Raw genomic sequence first — 15,398 nt, 5'->3', positions numbered from 1 at the left:
TTGGAATTGAAAGGAAAAGGTCAAATTCTGTATCTCACATGTACGGGATATTTAGGGGAAACCTCTTAACTTTAACTCTTCAAGTTATAATCTCTAAAATAGACATATTAACACCCCATCTCACAGGTTTGTATGAGGATTAAAATTCAATAAAATACATAAAATGGGTAGAAAGTAATTTGTTTTGAAAAGAGCTAATTGGAGGCATGGAACAGACTGACATACCTCAATGTGGGGTTGCGGGGACAAGAAGAGATAAATTAAAGAACTTATAGCCCATGGACACAGGCAATAGGGGAGTACAGACCTGTGGGGGGTGGAGGGTAGGGGTTTGGAGGAGGGGGAAATGGGAGATACCTGTAATACTATCAACAATAAAATATATTAAAATAAATAAAATAGCTAATTGACTCGGGAAGAAACATCTAGCAGGAAGGAAGAAAGAAGGAATTCCACTAGGAGAAACTTCCTGAGACACGCAGAGAGACGGAAAGAACGAATCCACAGCACTGGGAACCTCCTGAGCGTTATCCTCACCAAGTCGTCCGCTGTTTATGCAGGACTCCTGAGGGAGGATTTTCTGCTCCAAAGAAAATGCTGACTCTATAACTAGCTATGACACACTGGTTAAAGAATGTCTTATGCCACTTGAAACAGGCAATCTTTCCTTATTTATCTGCAAGGTAGCTGCCTGCCAAGTCGTTTCTCAGAGCGGCGAACTAGTGACGGCCGCGCATGCATGTGGCCTCATTCCCAGCCACAACTGCCATCTCTCCATCTCTCCGTGGCAGCTCTGACTCACCAAGTCTGCATAGTATTTTTAAGCCATCGAATAAGATGTTTTAACTCATGGTAATTTGGACTTTTTTTCAAAATGTCCAATATGCAGCTCATGATGTCCACTCTTGATGGTGTAAAATGACAACTGGGTTAAGGAGACGTAGCAAATTTCAAGATGTTAAGAATTTTTTGATTTGCCTGTTTAGCCGCAGTAATAAATTCAGTTTTTATAATGAGCTTCTCTTATGTAAGACAATTTTGTTGCAAGCTCAAATAAATTATTAAATACATCACTAAGGAATGTATACTCAAAATGGCCCAGTGGAGTTTAAGACATATCGTTCAAAGTATTAATACACACTTCATTTAATTCCTAAAGCAGTGTTCTCAAAAACATTTTCCAAAAGATGCTGAGTTATTTCTTGACTAGAGGCCTGGTGCATGAAATTCGTGAATGGGTAGGGTCCCTAGGCCTGGCTGCTGATCAGGGCCGATCGGGGCCTTCCAGCTGCCAGTCGGGGCCTTCCTTTGTTCTGTGCTGCCCCCTATAGTCAGCGCACATCATAGCGAGCGATCGGTCTCCCGGTTGAACTCCCATGGGGACAATTTGCATATTAGGCTTTTATTTATATAGATGATGGGGGAAATTCCACTGTCAAACACAGATGGGGAAATGGGTCCTTTAAGATGGATATTGGATGGAGGCTTTGGAAAAAATCCTATAATAAAGCCAGTATAAATTGTTTTTTTACACCAAGGTTTCCATTGTAGCATGTTTAATATATTCAGAAAAGAATTTGAAAAAAAAAGTGATGAGATCTGAAATGGATGATCAAGTAAAATGTAACCTGATCATGTTGAGTAAACAAAGTAAATAAAACCGAAAACAAGACTTAAAGGGAAAACAGCAGTGAGTGTTATTAGGTGCCCACAGAACTGATTATAATAAAGCATCAGATTTGGCTCTCAACAAAGTATTATGACATACAGAACACAGAGCGAAAAAAGAAGTGATAAGAGTGAAGACATATTCCCAAATGCCCCAAACAGTTCAAAAGCAAATGATGAGCATTCAGAAACATGCAATGAAGAACAACTGAAGAACTTTATAAAGTCCCAGTACAATGCAAAACTCTAGGTCTTCTGCCTTTCAAATTATACAGAGAAATCGAATCAAAGTGATCTGTTAAAAGAACACTTAGATGTTCATTTAAGAGAACAAATGTGAGAAGGCTGATGACAGGTGCGTGTGCTTGAAGCACATGCCTGGATTGCAAAATCACAAAACAATGGGTAAATCAGAACTACGAAAAGGAAAGGCAGGACACCGGGACGGCATACCTCTGAACAGAAGCACATACCTGAGAGGAGGAAAACACGAGTGCTTTTGTGTGTCCGACACAGAGCATGAGTTACTAATACTGATTTCACAATAGAGAACACACATTACTTCTGATTTTCCCATTTTCACACAAGTGAGAGAGGTCAGCCCGTCTCCTAAACTAAGTTTACCCTGCAGAGCCTTGGAGGCCCTTCACAGGCAGTTACACAGGCTTCGTGATACTGGGGAGCCCATCCGTGGTGACAAATAAAAAGCACCTGGGAAGTGGACGATAATATAGTACCCAGAACTTCACTATTTCTTAAATATTGTTATCCTCAAATAACGTATTAAAATGTGATGTTCATTTTCTCTATAAAGAGGCTAGAAAGCGTTCAACAGCACACAAAAGCCAGAGCCATTCCACTTCCAATTAGAAATCATAGACTGTAATTATATGAGGGCTACATTCACCGACAAAACTAGACAAAACATAGCATTCTATAACGTTTAAGACAACACAATTTCTACTGTTGCTTTTTAAAAACAAACACTATAATCAGGCCCTCATAGTTATTCACGGATGAGATTGAACCCAAAGTTTTCAAACATCGATGAAAGAAAACAAGATTCTGTTTGAAGATCACCGCATCACTCAGTGTTTCTCTGGTGGTGGCACCCTACTAACTTTTCAAGGGATGAGAAAACTCTGCAGGAAAAAACCCAAGGACTTCCTCACGAGAGACACGCTTTATTATGAAATGAGTGGCTGAGAGCCAAAAGGCCCACCAACTAAGGATTGTTTTTGAATTTTAGGTACATGCCCTGAGACTCAAGTTCCTCCCCATATTTTTACATAACTCAAAAAAATCCTCAAGAAGACCTGTTTTAGATATTCGGAACTTTCCCTAAGACATTGTTTAACATTAAAATACTTGGAATGATTCAACTGTTTGGCTAAGATTATGCTACAAGCAAGTTCCTGTTTCCAAATGTGTCATGTCTGGACAGAACAAATATGTGAGTTTTAACACCCAAAGACTTCACTTCTACTTAGCAATTCATATTTTTAGCTTAAGCCTTGCCTTCCTTCCTCCCTCTCCACCACAGAAAAGAACAAAGCAGGAAAAAAAAAATTCTACTTAAAGTCAAAACCATCTTTTAGATGGGAGTTCACGACTAAGAATAAATTCTATTATTTTCCTTTATGTGTACCTATTCCTGAGTATTATAAATGTACATTATCAATTATTTTCCTTTAAATGTACCTATTCCTGGGTAATATAAATGTATATTATCAATTCAGTAGTAGTGAGAAAGCCCATAAAAGAAAACACTTTATTATTTACCCAAGGAGCACCAAGGTTTTCTAGCAAAATCTAACCATTTTATTGTTCACAGTGGTTCTATAATTTCCCCCCTTAATAATAATTGAGTCTAGAGCAATATAGTTAGCTAGTCACTCAAAATATTTGTTGGCCCCTTTTATTAAACCAAAACAAAGATGATCAAACTTTTACAGAGACGGCAACTGTGTAATGGAGGCATGCTTAAAAAGAAAGGGGAATAAGAAAATGTCTACTGTCTAAGTAAAATTTCAGCACAGGAAAACAATATTTTACAGCAAAAAGGAGCTACTCTGTAATAATTGAGAAAAATACCCAGTCATAACAAGCTCCTCTGAATTATAAAACCTAATTTATTGACAACTAACTTGAACGAATACCTAATTCAAATAACTGGGGAGATCCAACTAATTGTTCTAATCAGTGAGAAATATTGGTATATAATATAAATCTTATATATAACATGATGTGGCAGGAAGATGGCATAGTCAGACTGAGGAACCATAAAACTTAAATTTGACACCCAATTTTTACAGCTGGGGGTCTACTTCACATGTTTAGTGATAGTTAGGATTTTTTACCCAGATCTTGTTTTCTAAAACAAGAAAAAATACTGTAAAAACCTCCTTATCTTATTAAACAGCTATAAGTAAAAAAGCCAACCATCTAATCTTTATTTTTACTTTTAATTTTTAAAGCTTTATTGTTTAAAGTATTACTTATGTCCCCCTGTCCCCCCCTTTGACCCCTTCTTATCTGCCCCTGCTCCCCACTACCATCTAATCTTCAGATGACTGCTAATCTATCTCTGTCACTTGATAAAATATTCATCTTGTAAATAGAAACAGTTAAACACAAACAAACAAACTCAAGTTAAAACTGCTTTGCCATGGTAAGAAGTTATGACTCTTATCTGGCATTTGAGGCTCATCTGAAATGACTCAGTTTAAGGGGGGAAAAAATTTGATATTATGTATGCCATATGCCAGAACTCTGATTTTAGTTCAGCTTTACATTTAAGTCTACACCTTGTTCCTATTAGGTAATTCAGCAAGCTAAAACTCGTTCTCACTAAGATCTACAAAAAAACAAGGCCTAGTGCACTGAGTTACTTTTAGTCCCAAATACAAAAGTCACTTCTCTTAAGAAAGTAATTTTCTGGGACTGTTGGCCCAGAAAATTAATTTCTTAAGAGAAGTGACTTTTGTATTTGGGGGCATGTGTGGGGAGGGGTGTGGGATGGGAATGGGGGTACGAGGACAAATGTGTGATACCTTAATCAATAAAGAAATTTTAAAAAAATTAATTTTAGTTCTCCCCCACATAAAAGAAATGTCTGTCCCACTCCCGAACTATCATAACTTTACATTTCCATTATGCAGTCTATGATATCTGTCTTTACCCTGTAATCCTGAATCCACTGACATAGTGCTTCCCCAGAGAACACACAAAAATTTGGTTACTTCAAATATTTTTTTAAAACATTAAATGATGTTACAGAATACAATGTTTTGAGTTTTAAGACCATTTTACAACAGAACCCTCTTTGAGTGCCTATGTTAAATTCTAAGTGCAAAGATCCCAAAAGTCAAAATGAATTAAGGATTGGCTTTATTTGACACGAGAAAGTGAATAAATGAATACGTGATCTTCCTAGTTAATGTATTTTACATGAAAAGTTCACTGCATATACTTCATTGTCGAAACGCAACATCAAAAAGCAGATAAAAAAATCTGTTAGTTCTGAGTAATAGGAAGGGACTTATTAATAATGTATGTATCAATCTTTATTAACACACATGCCCCAACATCTTGATTTTAGGAGTAGTCCAGTGTTCGTGTGATGCTAGATCCAGATTAAGTTTGAATGTCTTAATCATTCATTACAGTTACTAGGGCGACAAATCACTAGATTATGAATTAGGTGTACAATCTTGTTCCACATCTTTTTGGCTAATAATTGTTTAACAATTAGAAAAGGAAATGCTTCCCTTACAACATCAAACCAGTAAGAACCAATATATGAACTTTTTCTTCCATTAAAATACAGATCGGTTATGGCTAACAAGATAATAAATCTCTCTTCCTGTCTCCGATCTAGAACTTAGCTTGGTTAATGACTGTGATTTCGGACATCTATAAAATGGCATTCAACCTTTGATACAAATTTCACTGATGTTGGAATTCCTCTGCAGGAATTTCCAAAGCTGTTAAAGAAGTGAAGTATTAGGAGGTAAAGCAATGTTTGCCTGTCTATGATTATTTACATATTTGCTTCCGTTTCTAGCCCATATTTTATACCCTCTAAGAAGTACCATCCTAATATAAACTGTTAAACAAAATTACTGGGAATGATTTATATAAAACCATCACTATTATTAATATTTGCAAATAAGACGACCCTGGCTGCAAAGCAATTAGAAGTCAGCTTAAGAGAGCACATAATTAATTTAAATAGTTAATCAAGCAACTTGGTGAATAAGATCAAGGCCATTTTCTGAAGCAGAATGAAAAAAAAAAAATCCATCCACTCTCAAAATTCTTCCTATGGGATTTTTCAGCCCTTGTTAGTTAACACAAAGTGTGAATGCTTTCCTTTTCAAAACAATTTGCTCTTCACAGCAATTTTCTAAGTGTGACTCTAGGAGTAAATATAGAGCCATTCACTTGCTCCCTTCAGTTCCCAACCCCTTTCCCCAGAATGGTGATAATAATAATTTTCCATAACTGCTTTGTAAAATGGAATAAATAAAAATTCAGAAAGAGACTATATGTTTTTAACACAAGATTTACAAAGACTCCCCCCCAAAATCTGCTGGGCATTTCCTTCAAGTAAAGATACTTCGTTTTTCTTACAACCTAAAAGTTTCCAAATAGCCAAGGCATCCACAAGATTAAACATGAAATTTTCACCATTCCACTTTCAATAAGAGACTAACAAAATCATTCACCATTGTTAACATTCCATCATACCTCTCTGCGTGTACACAATAGTGCCCATCTTCTGATATTGCTACGGAGTCCTGCCCTCACACTTCTGCTGGTGAATAGGCAGCAAGAGGTATCATCCCTTGTTATAATTATGCTGTGTGCATAATCAGATAGCAAGATAAAGATAAAACCAGGATTAGAATTACCTTCTTAAATTCTTAGCTTATCAAGAAGATAAAGCTGGCAAATGCCTGACCTCTCCAGCAAACCCCTACTTCCTCTATGGGGGGAGGAGGGGTGCCACAGAAAAAATAGAGGTAGGAATACGTGGCCTTGTCTTTGAGAAATAGTTTTGTCACATACATATCTGTGATCTTCTCATCCTGCACCTCATTGCCTCTCTCGGTGAAAGACACACACACACACACACACACACACACACACACACACACACACAATATACAATCATCAGGCAATCACAATAAATCAAGAAATAAAAGAAACCTTTAAAAAACAAATAAATGGTTTGATGATTCTACTCCATCCTGGAGCCATCAGACTCTGGAAAATGTTACTTCTCAGCAATGCTTTGCCCCCTAAGGAAAACTGAAATAGAATTGTAGAAAGTCTAACTTCGATAATTTATGTGCGGCATCTATGCCAATTTGATTCATAAATAATTTCAAAATGGTGGATTTTTAAAGAGCAGTTTATTGGCCTCAGTCCACCTACTCTATTTTTTTCAGGAATGATAACTGTAAAAATGTGTGCTGATTATTTCCTTCCTATGTAAGTAAGCTTTGAGCAACCTATAGGGCAGACAACGGACCCAGAACACTGGCTAGCTGTTTCCTGAAAAAAATAAAGCTGGTGTCTAACCTAGGTTCAAGTGTTGGCCCTGAGTCCGAGGCAAATCTGTCTTCTCCTGCTACATCTGTAAAGAGGAGGCACAACTAGCCCCCTTAGACCACTGGTTTTCACACTGTGCTCTCAGGAACCCTGGGGTTCCTTACAGATGCCTCAGTATTTCCAGGAGGTCAAATAAGGAAATAGGGTTTTAAGGTTGCAATAAATGTAAATAGGTTTGAACCAGATCAGCCCAGGAAGATGGGGGTGTAGGTAAACGCCTGTGTTCGCCACCTCCCACAACCACATCACAATTACGACTAAAATACAGAACAACCATCATCCAGAACCACTGGAAAGCTGGCTGAATGGAAGTACTACTAGAGAAGAAAGAAAGCACACTGAGACTGGTAGGATGTCCAGCACCCACGTGGAGATCGCTTCTGTGGAGGCCGCCCGAAGGAGCAAGGGGTCCCAGCCCCACACCAGACCCCTAGGACAGGGTCCGAGAGCTGGGAAAAGAAGTCTCTACAGGCAGTGAGAACTACGGGCTGTAAAAACCAGTGCAGACTGGGGCTCAGTGACAGAGGCTGCTGGAGACCCAGCTGCTCCTCTTAAAAGGCAGGCACCACAAACTGAACTTATAAGGTCCCACTTCCTCTGAGCTCCAGCACCCAGGTGAGTCTCTGGGGGACACAGACACATACCAGGAGGAACTGGATTGTCTGGCACTGAGGCAGGAACTTGGGGGCAGCTTTCTCCCAGACGGAGGTGCTCGCAGGAATCATTGTTCCTATGCTGGGAGATCCCCAGGCACAGGGCTGACTGGCAGCCATTTATGTTTGCTCCGCCCTGGTGATTCCCTAAGACCCGCCCCCACCCAATTTACAACCCCACTCAAGCTGTGTGCCGAGCATTTGCATATGAATACCCTGCCCTTGCTCAGGCTAAAATTCTCTCAAACAAGCTGCAGCTGGGTGAGAGAGTCCCAAACCTATCAATAAAAGGCCCACGTCCTGGCACCAGCACCAGCCTGCCTTGCTTTACAGCTGGACCTCATCTGGGCACTTCCAAACCTGATACAAAGAGGAGGAATCTGCAGATCTCTCTGTAGCTCCTGCTGGATGGCCCCAGGCAGTGGCTGACTTTGTACCTCCCTGGAAACCCAAGAGCCAGTGTACCCAGTGGACAGTGTCAGACCGTACCAGATCACAACTCTTCACATCCATAAGCAACACACTCAAGGGGCAGACTCAGTAAGCACCAAAGCACCACTGAAGCAAGTCCTGCTCCATAGGGGTATTTCCTGCCCAGCAGCTCTCCCACTGTAGTTGCAGGTGGTCCTCACAGCCAATTGGCTTGGAAGTCAATTCCTCCCGGTGACACTAACAGCAATCAGGGCTCAACTACAACAAGACTGTGCAAACAGCCCATAAAGGGGTACACCTTGAATGCCTAGCTCAGGTGATTGAGGAGGCTTAGCCACTGGGCCCTATAGGACACCTACTACACAAGGCCACTCTATCAACTCAAGGAGACTTAGCAGCTCTACCCAATAGAAACAAACACAGGGAAGCAGCCAAATTTCAGAGACAAAGAAACATTTCACAAATGAAAGAAATGGAAGAAAGCAAACTACTGGATATAGAGTTCAAAACCACACTTATAACGTTACTCAAGAATCTTCTAGAAACCTCCAAAAAAAATGGAAAAGGATCAGTCAAAAATTAAGCATACACTGACTGAAATCAAGAAGAATATACAGGGATTCAACAGTAGAGTAGAGGGTTCTGAGAATCAAATCAACAATTTGAAATATGAGGAAGCAAAAAACACCCAACCAGAAGACCAAAAGGAAAAAAGAATCCAGAAATATGAAGATAGTGTAAGGAGCCTCTAGGACAACTTTAAGCATACCAACATTCACATTATGGGGGTGCCAGAAGAAGAGAGAGAGCAAGATATTGAAAACCTATTTGAAGAAATAATGACAGAAAACTTCGCCTACCTGGTGAAAGAAATAGGCTTACAAGTCTGGGAAGCACAGAAAAATCTCAAACAAGTGGAACCCAAAGAGGACCTCACCAAGACACATCATAATTAAAATGCCAAGGGCTAAAGACAAAGAGAGAATCTTAAAAGTAGCAAGGGAAAAGCAGTTAATTACCTACAAAGGAGCACCCATACGACTGTCAGCTGATTTCTCAACAACAGAAATTTTGCATGCCAGAAGGGAGTAGCAAGAAATATTCAAAGTGATGAATAGCAAGGATGTACAACCAAGATTACTCTACCCAGTAAAGCTATCATTTAGAATTGAAGGTCAGATACAGAGCTTCATAGACAAGAAAAAGCTAAAGGAGTTTATCACCACCAAACCAGTATTATATGAAATGTTAAAGGGTATTCTTTAAGAAGAGGAAGAAGAAGAAAAAGATAAAAAATATGAACAACAAAATGGCAACAAATACATACCTATCAAAAATTGAATCTAAAAATCAAAATAAATGAATAAGAAATCTAATGAACAGAATAAACTGGTGAATAAAATAGAATCAGAGGCAGGGAAATGTAACAGACTGACAATTCTCAGAGGGAAGGGGGATGGGGGCGGGAAGAGATTAAACAAAGATCTATGTGCATATATGCATTACCTATGGACACAGACAATAGGTGAAGGACTGGGGCAGGGCAGGAACCAGGTGGAAGGGGGCAGTGGGGGGAAAAAAGAGGAACATCTGTAATAATCTCAACAATAAAGATTTAAAAAAAAAGAAAAATACAATATGATAGATAAATGGACAGGGAAAAGTCACAAATAACCAAGATCATAGGGAAAAAAGGTCTACCCTAACAAAGGATAAAGGAATGAAAATTAAAATAACAATAAAATATCAGTTTATAAACAACAAAAAAGAAAGTAAATAGGTTTTTAAAAATTTATTTACAAACTGGGCTATGCTGTCCTTTTTTTTTTTTTTTTAACCCAAGTGAAAACCTGTGCCTTATACATTGACTAAAAGTGTTAAAAGTAGAAATCACACTCCAAGTGTTTTGGAGTTGCTATAAGATAATTTTCACTCTCACAAACAAGTAGTTGGGAGATGGGCTACAGAATATATATATATATAATATATACATATATGTATATATATATATTTCTAACATTCAAATAATATAAGTCAGAGTTTTAAAAATATTACTTAGCAACAATATAAAAATATTCTGGTCACCCATCCCAGGGATAAAGGAAAAGACAGGGGATCCTATTTCTGTTCCTTCTTTTAGTGGATATGAGTCATGGTTGTCCCTAGGATTTTACTGATGAAGTAAAATAGGTACTTGTTTTATAAACAAAAAGCTTCTCTTATGGAGCTCAACTTCCTCTTTGGTGAGAGCTGTCTGATAGGTATTTTTGTGGCTCTAATGAATACTTTAGAAAACTCGTAAGAGATATAATGTGTTTTTACCAAGACTGTCTACATTAATACCAAAACATGTACTAATATCCATTGTTGTTTTTCTGGTCTATCTACATTAATAAAAGAGTAACATGCAAATTGACTGTACCTTCATGATGCCCACCAGCCAATCAGGAGTATGCAAATTAGCCCAACAAAGATGGCAGGTTAATTTGCATACTCAGGCACCGCCCCAGCTGCTCCAGGCCTCTGGGCAGCGTGGGAAGGCGGAAAGGCGGCTCCGGCTAGAGCAAAGGTGGTGCCGGCAGCCAGGGGAAGGAAGGCCCATTCTTGCATGAATCTTTGTGCACTGGGCCTCTAGTACTGTTATAATTATAAAATCTTGCATCAAGTTCTTTGAGAAACCTATGGGCAGAAATATTTACAGGTAAAATAATATAATGCTTGGGACTTCCTTTAAAATACTACAGAAAACAAAAAAGTGGTGTGTGTGTATGTGTGCCCACACATGTGCTGTCTGACAAAACAAGGACAACAAAGTGTAGTTAATTGTTGAAACTGGATGAGATATTTGAAATTTTCTATAATAAAAAGTTTTAAAAATTCTTTTGGAAAGTTGTCCGATTATGTAAATAGTGCACCAATATTATGAGTGTTATAAGACCAACACATAGGCTTAAACCAAAGGATTACAAGAATTTATAAAACAACATTCTCTCAATTACACAATTTGTCAGTGGATAGTTTTCAATGGATACAACAATACAGTATCTGTTATCCAATATTTATCAATCGCAAATAGAAGTGACTCAAAAAGCAAATTGACTATCTGGGCTGGACTGTGGTCCTTAAACTTGTGTACATATCGTATTACTCTGAACCATGATTTTAGGTGGGGGTCTATACATTTTAATATGATAGAAAAGGCTGATCAATATCAAACTGGGGAGGCTACAAGTTGCTTATCGTGATGCAAGGTTAAGTAAGGGTGAGAAATAAGTCAAGGGAAAGGTATGTTAATTCGCAAAACCAAATAATTGAAAAGAAAACGACAGAAGAGCCGAAGGTGTATCTTCCTTGACCTTGAGGAAGAATGCATTTTATCATGTAAATACACCTTCATTTCAAAGGAAACTCATGATCAAATAATCGAGTAAAAAAAATATCATCCTTCACCTTGTAAAGAATATGAAGGGCTGTTTCTTCTAGAAACTCAAACCCTGTCAACATTTTAGAGATTCTCAAACTTAGCTTCCACCAGAGAGATTGTTAAATGGATTGCTGGACCCACCCCCAGGCCACATTTTGAGAATTATGGGCTTATTCCATTACCAGATTTTAAAAACAGTAACAATTTTTAAAAACTCAATACACATTCTGTTGTCGAATCTCAGAGGGAAAGCATTTGGGGGGGGGGGGGAAGAGGATGGGTGGGAAGAGATCAACCAAAGAACTTATATGCATACATGCATAACCCATGGGCCATAGGCTGATGAAGGTCTGTTGGGGGTGGGGGGGGCTTTGGGGGGAGCTAGAAGGGGTCAATGGGGGAGGGGACATATGTAATACTTTCAACAATAAAGCTTTTAAAAGAATACACATTCTAGGAGAAGCATTTTATTAAACTTAATTTACAGGCAGAGCAGGAGTGTTTTATGAAGAGAATTATCACCCTGGTGAGAGAATTGCATTTCACAGATTAACAAATTACATAAGAACAAATAATTTGGAAACCTCATCGGTACTTTGAGTTATAAATGTTTATAATGTTGTAACTTACAAAAAGCTACTACTAACAGAGAACAGAGTTCCACCTTACCCAAACACAGACGTAAAGCAATGCCTCCTTCACAGAACTCACTCAAACAGCTGATAAACTCAGAGCCAAGTCCTCTAACTGGTCCATTTGAACCTGGGGGAGAGCTGTCTCCAATCACCTTCAGTTACAGCAGCAGCTGTGGAATGCTCCCTGCCATCAACAAACTGTTGCTACAGCAACCACAAGGGACTCACAGGTCAGAGCTTCCATCCTTGGTGAGTCATCACAGAGTCAACATAGAACTAACCCAACTACCACCAGGCACAGCAAGGCCCTGCTATTTAGGCGTGGATCACAGGCCCTGGGCCAAGTTAAGAGGCAACAATGGGCAACCACAACCTGGACACAGTCAATCAATTTCCTTTTGTAAATTTCTTAACACAAAGCCCAGTGTCAGGGTTGGGGAGGAGGAACAGATCCTAAAGAACGGCTGGTCAAATTCCACCTAAGGTTTACCAGGGATTTAATCCCCACTAGCGGCTTCCTACAAACCAGGCCTCTAAACAACAGCTGGAATCAAGATGACAGTTCAGATTTCAGCAGAGGAAGAGCCTACTGCATCTGCCCCAGAATGAGAATAGTTTGAGTTAATCAATTTTAGGAAACGTGTTAGGCAGGCGATAACTAACACAGCTACTCAGTGGGCAGGTAACATAACACCCTTAAAAATCTGGTTTAAAAAAATAATAGGCTACATTACTTTTTTCTTTTTATATATATCTTATTGATTTCAGAAAGGAAGGGAGAGGGAACATCAATGATGAGAGAGAATCATTGGTTGGTTGCCTCCTGCACGCCCCCCATGGCCTATCGAGTCTGCGACCTGGGCATGTGCCCTGATGGGGAATCGAACCGTGACCTTATGGTTCATAGGTCAATGTTCAACCACTGAGCCATGCTGGCCGGGCTCAGGTGCTCATTTTCACCAAGCATCATACTCACTTCTCTGCAGAACCATTTCAATCCTGTTAGATGTTCCCCTCGTCAAAATTAAAACATTGTCACTCAACATCACTTAGAAAGTAATAAAAATATATCCTACCTACATTTCAGTAATAGGCAGAACTTATGGTGAAAGAGTCAATACCAGATTTTTATTTTAAAAAAAGATGATTTTTTTTTTTAAGTCACTGCAGTTATAAGAAATTGAAAAATCTTTAAGGTCAAAGTCAGTTTTAGAAAAATTCAATACCACTTTACTTACCATAACCTCCAACTTTTATAACCAGTGTGGAATGGGAATGAATTCTGATAATAGCTTTAATCCATAAAATGAGTCGGAAAATCAATTTTAAAATAAAAAAGTGCTTAAATGGAAAATATTTAATATTTAAACAAACAAACAAAAAGGGTAAGTAACAAAAATGCCTTCAAAAATAGTAAGTTACTGGTTTCTGTCCTTTGTGACTCTCCCATCGGAGCTACACAGAGGCACTCTGGTTCGATCACTTCTACATGACGTTCACAAGAGCCTGGGTTCCAACCTCAGCCCTGTGCTTTACTATGATTTGGGGCAAATTATGCAGCCTGGCTGAACCTAATTTGTTCATATTTTATTTTGAGTACTTGCCCTCCTTTCCTATGAAGCTATACAGACATTCCCAGATGAGTCATGCTACAAACATCCTTGTAAATTAGAAAGAACATCCTCAATGTTTCATATTTGGTTTGCATCATCCCTGAGGCCATCTCAATTTACTGGTTTTTCCATTTTGTTGTTAATCCTCACCTGAGGATAATTTTTCCATTGAATGTTAGAGAGAGTGGAAGGGAAGGCAGGGGGGAAGGGAAGAGATAGATAGATAGAGAGAGAGAAAGAAAATGTAAGAGAGACACATCGATTGGTTGCCTCCTATATGCACCCCGACCAGGGCCTGGGATCAAACCTGCAACCCAGGTAGGTACCTGCCCTTGACTGGGAACCAAACCCCTTTGGTGCTCAGGCCGATGCTCAAACCACTTGGAAACACAGGCCAGGGCTCAATTTCCTGTTTTAATTCAGCATGAAACTGCACAAATACTATTTTCTATCTTAAGCAATGTCTATAATCTCCCATACCCAGACAGTCATTGAAACATTCATTATTAACTTAGCAAGGTGTACATAAAATCTTAATTAAAATGTCAGTTATAATTTCCACTTGTTATGGAAATATAAAATACTATAAAGACAAAGATTTTATCATGGTCAATTCTTTTCAATAACTTTCTGGGTTAAAATGCAGAAAACAACAACTCCCAGTATAATAAGTTCAGTGGGAGAGAGAATACTTCCATCAAATTGTTCTCTTCAGCCTTAGGATGGTAATTCCACAGCTAGTATTAGTGCCAATCTGAGAAGCAGTATTACCAGCACCAACACTAGAAATTTTGGATGGAAGGAGTGACTTCTTGAGGTTCAATGTAGGTCAAATGAACCTGAAGTAATAATTCCCGTTTCCACTACTTTCAAAAGCAAGTCATGATAGGAGAATCAAGTTACCCATGAAAACAGATGAAATTCACTGAAATGACCTAGTTTTATGACCCAATAAAACTTGCTACTTACAACGTTATAAAAGTATCATTTCTTAGAAGAAAAAATGGGAAAATTCTAACTATCACATCAAAATACATGTCTTCTTAAATTAGAGATGCGTTCAATGGAATGACAGTTGTCTCTGGGGAAAACTGGTTAGAAACTGGCTGATCACCTACCAGGAACGACAGAACCAGGGAGTTATACAGCCAAGATGAGGTGGGACATGGTGGTAGGACAACTCTCAAGTGTCTCCTTGAAGGCGGTAGTGTAAAAAGTAAATACTCTCCCCCAAACTGGCTCACTGTCCACAGGGAAATTTTGTTAGATTTACTTGAATCTTTCAGATATGTCCTATGCACATAAGTTTTGTTTTATATATAAAATTTTCCTATTTATTATACCTGCTTTCTGC

The 15,398-nt window shown here is 38.7% G+C and overlaps 1 protein-coding gene across 7 annotated transcripts in view; it reads right to left on the bottom strand.

Moving 5' to 3' along the window:
* The window catches only part of APP (amyloid beta precursor protein), a 229,520-nt gene that overhangs the window by 191,601 nt on the left and 22,521 nt on the right, over positions 1-15,398 (bottom strand). Inside the window, exon 1 of one of the 7 annotated variants that reach the window (XM_054713638.1) lies at positions 12,466-12,548. The exons of the other annotated variants lie outside the window; for them this stretch is intronic. The gene's annotated coding sequence lies outside the window, so the exon portion shown is untranslated. Of the gene's footprint in view, positions 1-12,465; positions 12,549-15,398 lie in introns of those variants that run through there. 7 annotated transcript variants of the gene reach the window in all.

Source organism: Eptesicus fuscus, chromosome 3, assembly GCF_027574615.1.
Source record: "Eptesicus fuscus isolate TK198812 chromosome 3, DD_ASM_mEF_20220401, whole genome shotgun sequence".
In the NCBI taxonomy this organism is placed as follows: Eukaryota; Metazoa; Chordata; class Mammalia; order Chiroptera; family Vespertilionidae; genus Eptesicus; species Eptesicus fuscus.
The sequence above is the reverse complement of the archived record's forward strand: the minus strand, read 5'-3'. Positions and strand labels throughout refer to the sequence as shown.